This window comes from Carica papaya, chromosome 9, assembly GCF_054855325.1.
Source record: "Carica papaya isolate Zhongbai chromosome 9, ASM5485532v1, whole genome shotgun sequence".
Taxonomy (NCBI): Eukaryota; Viridiplantae; Streptophyta; class Magnoliopsida; order Brassicales; family Caricaceae; genus Carica; species Carica papaya.
In genome coordinates this window covers 23,121,158-23,126,639 of record NC_142317.1, presented here as the reverse complement: position 1 = coordinate 23,126,639, position 5,482 = coordinate 23,121,158, and the positions used below count along the sequence as shown (strand labels likewise).

At 35.4% G+C, this 5,482-nt stretch overlaps 1 pseudogene; it reads left to right on the top strand.

Annotated features, from left to right (window-relative positions):
* The first annotated feature begins 3,018 nt into the window (after positions 1 to 3,018).
* Positions 3,019 to 5,203, top strand: LOC148240199 (neutral/alkaline invertase 3, chloroplastic-like; annotated as a pseudogene).
* Positions 5,204 to 5,482: the final 279 nt, after the last annotated feature.

Sequence of the window (5,482 nt, the reverse complement as noted above, 5' to 3'; positions counted from 1 at the left end):
ATTATATTATAGTGATGCAGTGTAAAAAATTTTATAAGCCTTACGATTTGTAATTCCATATAGAGGATGATTGAATCTTAAGTTTTCACTTATTACTGCATAAATTTATCAGGTTATGTGTGTGGAATAGTGCTCATTTCTCAACAGAAAAAGCGGGTCGTTACAATTGGTATCAAAGCCCACGTTCCTAGGAACCATCCCTTATATCATGAGGTTTAGGATTCTTATAACGTTTATAGTCTAAAGAAATTAGATAATACACACCTTAGGAGATGTTTTGGAACTTCCTCCAAAACATTTGTGAATGTGAAGAAGTAGGATTATAGTTCCAAAATCCTAAAAAGATAGACGTTACAAGAGTTAGAATGTGATAAATCTAGAGATCAAAGAATTAGGGCTTCTGTGATATCCTAGGTGCCAATTAAGGCAAATGGGTGTTAGATACAAATTCAGAATAACGAGTGCATGATAATATTTATGCAGCGGAATCAAACCTTAAAAAATCCCTTACAAATATATATATGTTCCAAATACATGCATTACTGAGGCCAGAAGTGGCAACAAAATACAAAACATAAAGGCCACTTCTTTCACTATGCTATTGGAATTCATCAGAATGCAAGAACAGTCATGCACTCACACTTATGCATCCACGGGATCCTCATAGACTTATAAAGGTAAGTCTGCCTACGGTTCCTCATTTTCTTCCTCATCTAGGGGGAAGATGGAATGAGTGTTTTTCATATGCTCAGTAAGGACAATAGTATTAAATTAACCTCGTAAGATTTCAAATTTTTTTTATTTTATCTCACCGTTTAGCTTCTTGTTTACCTAACTCATCATTAGAAAAAGAAAACATTTATTTGAATATCAAAATAGTACATTAGCACATAAAATCATATATTATGCCAAATAATAGAGAAAATTAAATAAATCATGAAATGCACAGATATTTCGTGTCATGCTTCGCGAAGTCGTTACAAACTTCCATCTCTAAGGGCAGATATAGATTTCTAACTACCTAAGTAAAATGACCAGATCAGATACAGATACAACAATTTTCTCATGCCCACTTCCGGCTGGCCAAACCATGGTATGATCTATGACCATGACTGTACTAACTATAGTGGTCTTAATAGATATCTATAATTACGACATTACTTAACCACAAGTGGCCCCTACAGATAGTGCGATACTACTCTCGTTAGAAGGCACGCCGTCATCCACTAAGAGTGGTCCTCTTACGTCTTTCCAGACCAGATAAAGGAGGAAAAAATAAATACCCCGAAGGGCAAGGGGAAACGATACCCCTCAGAGATAAAAAGCCTAACAAGATACTTGATGTAATTTGCATGTTAATACAGATACACTTCAGACCATGTAGGTTTCATTCCACTTTTCTCTTTTATTTGTTTTTTTACTTTTACTATTACGAACTATATGTTACATATATTACATGCAAATTCATCAAATGTCAGTAATTCACATAGCATGCTTGAAAATTAGAACAATTCGACTCAATTGAACACAGAGGCATGTAAAACAGACAAAATAACAATCATATTAAATTTTTTTATCTAAAAAATACTCCATAAGATGTTGAAAGTAATATTAGATTTCTTATCGAAACTTTGATGTTTTCTTCTTCACCATTTTCCTTTCTTTCTCTTCTTCTCTCACTAATTTACTATCTCTCTCTTTTTCTCTCTCTCTCTAAACCTTTGAGAAATGGAAGAAGTTGAAGTGCGGAGAGGAATAGAAAGAGAAGGGCAATTTATAGAATATTCGAACCATTGGATTCGCGCCAAGTTGCAAAATTAGATGAAGAGAGATGGGGAAAGATTCTTGGCATAAAAAATGAGGGAGGAAAATCTCCTCCACTGGCGGGGACAGCGCGCCGCTCAAGGCAGTGTCTGGCCGATGCACTGCAGGCGCACATGCAAGGGCTAGCCTATGCGCACATAGGGCTTAGGCGTTATTATTCCTAAGTTGTGTTATTATTACTGGATAAGTATTATATAATTAATAAAATGTATAAATTTATATTTTTTAATAAATTTTAAGAATCTCCCTTCTTTCCCGCTTCAGCCGAGATATTCGTCTCTTCCTTCCTTCCCCCTATCCCCAAGATACTTGCCGGGATATTCGCCCATGATTCTGTCAGTTTTTCCCCTTTTCATCCCGTAACCATCTGCTCGTCAGAGCGAAAATTCTGTGGGGGATTTGCACAGAAGGAATCAACCCTCCTCTCCTGCACTAGAATGGATGTGGAGTTTGTAGAAAGATTCTGAATGCCCCAACCAATCGCACAGGAAGTAGGATAAAGGCTGATGTTCATACTTGAAGATTGCAAATGTTGATTCCCCATTTCTCAGGTTGAACCTCTTTCTTCTGAATAGCGGCTTTCAGACATCAATGGCTAGCCATAGAAGAAAAACGTGTGTCATAGTCCATAAAGCCCCCCAACAGGTTCCAAAACTGCCTAGCCATTGTCTTCGATACATAACTTGGTGAGAGTGAGTGAATCTGCACCTAGAAGAGGCTCGTGTCAATGGCTACTTTCATTGGATATTCTCCCTCCCTAAGGTGGTGCACAACCAATAAGTTGTTATTAAAAGTCCATGGCCCTCTATTGAGCACTCTTTGGATATCCACTTTGTAGAAAAATCTGTACAAGTAACGGCCAAAACTGAGATCTATAATATTTACTACCCCTATCGGCCTCAACAGGTTTGCCAGTGTATTCTTCATCAGTTTAAACTTCACAAGAGCTTCTGTCAGGAATCTTCCCACCAAATAGAGGTCATACAACTCTTGTTGTTCAGGGAAAAGTTCAATTAAGTCCCAGTCCCCATCCTCTTCCTTTACGATCGACAATGATGCCATGCCATCCACCATATCCATCGGTCACCCTTTGCATGCCAATTGATAGACTATTGAGAGAAACAACAATAACTTGTCTATGGTGCAAAAGGTTTCATTGTTGGAAACAATACCTCTTGCAACCAAAAAAACAAAATGGAGAAGAGGTCATCCAACACTAACTTGGTACTAGACTAAGTCAATTCCTATTTACATTCTATTTACATTTGTAAGTTTCAAAACCTAACCCTCTCAGGAAAAAAGGGGAGGTAATTAACTCTATTAAATTCAATGAAGGAATCATCAGGGTAGATTCGTTTTTTGTTCTAACAGTTGTTTGAATAGCCGCATGTGCTCGTCAATTGTTTATTTCAAGAAAGGAAAAAATTGCCTTTATGGTTCATTTGAAATGGTAATGGACATTTGGTATTCAATTATTAATTTCTCTAATATTTGGTATAAGAGGTAGTAATCCTCTTTTTAAGGTATTACTTGGACAAAACCAAAATTTATTGCATCAAGGTCTTGATAATATTAAGCAGGAAAACTCATGGGTTATGACATCCCAAGTGCTAATTAAGGCAAATGGGTATCGGATATAGATTCAAAATAATGAGTGCATGATACAATTTATGCAGCAGAATCAGACCATAACAAATTCCTTACAAATATATATAATGTTCCAAATACATACATAAACTGAGGCTAGAAACCACTACAAAATACAAAACATAACGACCACTTCTTTCACTATGCCATTGAATCCATCAGAGTGCGGGAACAGTCATGCACTCAGATTTGTGGATCCATGGGATCCTCATAGACTTCCGAAGGTAGAACTTCCTGCAATTCCTCATTTTCTTCCTTATCTAAAAAGGGCATGGAAATAGTGAGTTCCATATGTTCATTTTAATATCACTTCATCTGGGTTTGGATTTAAGCTATGATCTTTTTTTTTCTTGTTTTGGAATCCTTGATTTATGAATGGTCCAATTAGTAGGACTTTTGTTAAGTTCTATCACAAATTGACTAGTTATTTAGATGCTTCTAGTTGTTTTTTACAAAAAAATTGCATTGTTGCCTTGTAATCATTAGCTTTTGGCTTTTGATGAGGTTTTTCTCACCTTTTGAGTACTCTTATTATATGACTTCTAGGTATTAGAAGATAATTCTTTATGGTTCCTTAAAATAAAGGGGAAAAAGAGACGTATTATGTATATTCGTAGCATCATTTTATTAGTTTTCCTTGAGTGTCAAAGTTTATTTTCCTTTTTATTGTTGATTTTTTTACTTTTGGGTTGTATGTCTGATTTAGTTGAAAGTTTTCACTAAAATACTCACATTGAATCTAATGCCTTGATTTGTTTATTTTGCTTATTTTCTAATTTAAGGTTAATCATTCTTGAAATTGAAGTAGAAAAAGGTATTATTTCAATTGAGTCAAGAATCTCTTGGGTTCACTTTGATAAAAGAAGGGTTTGAGGATTGAGAGGGTTATAATTATTTGATTATCATTATGTCTATGGGAATTTCTGAGGCAGTTTTGCTACTTTTATCTAGAACTATTCCCAGTCGTTTTAGTTTTGATCCATGTTTTAGCAAATTGGATTCAAACAACAGATTATGATCTGATTCACTAGCCTACATGAATCGGCCATTATTTAAATTTATAAGTTGGTAATAGAGAGATCTTATTTGTTTACCTTTTTTTCTTGAAGGCACTATTTTATTCTACCTTACTCTGTGCACGTGAAATGCTTGCTCAAGAAGATGGATCAGCTGATTTGTTTTGGCTCTGAATAATTGCCTACTTGCTCTCTCATTCCACATCAGGGAGTATTATTTGATTGATTTGCGAAAACTGAAAGAGATTTATAGTTGCAAGACTGAGGAGTACTCATATGATGCAGTTAATAAGTTCAACAATTACCCAGATCAAATTTCTCCTTGGTTGGTGGAATGGATGCCCAATAAAGGAGGTTATCTAATTGGAAACTTACAACCAGCACATATGGATTTTTGATTTTTTTCTCTAAGAAACATGTGGTCTATTGTAAGCAGTCTGACAACAGTTGATTAGTCACATGCCATACTAGATCTTATTGAAGCGAAGTAGATTTGGTAGCAGATATGTTATACAAGATATGTTATCCTGCTCTTGAAGGTCAGGTGTGGCAAGTAATCACTAGTAGTGATCCTAAGAACACATAAGAATCTACTCTCGTATTATTTATTTATGATCTATTTCTTCATTATCCTCAGCATTTCTCACTACGTTTCCTTTTCATACAGGCCTTGGTCTTACCACAATGGTGGTTCTTGGCCAACTCTGCTATGGTAGGTTAGTTTGTTATGCTTAAATATTCTCTCTGCTGCTAATGTTTTGTTCATTGCTCCAAAGAACCCTTTGTAGAAGTTATATTTAGGTATAAGTTTCTTAAGTTCACATACTTGAATCCAATAGGATATGGTGCCTTATTGATGTTTTATAAAATAAAGTAATAATGAAGGAATGTTGGCAGTGTGGCTTAAGATTTTAAAAATGGACTTTTTACAGCTTACTGTTGCACCCATAAAGATGAAAAGACCAGAAATCACTGCAGAATCTGTTGAAGTTGCG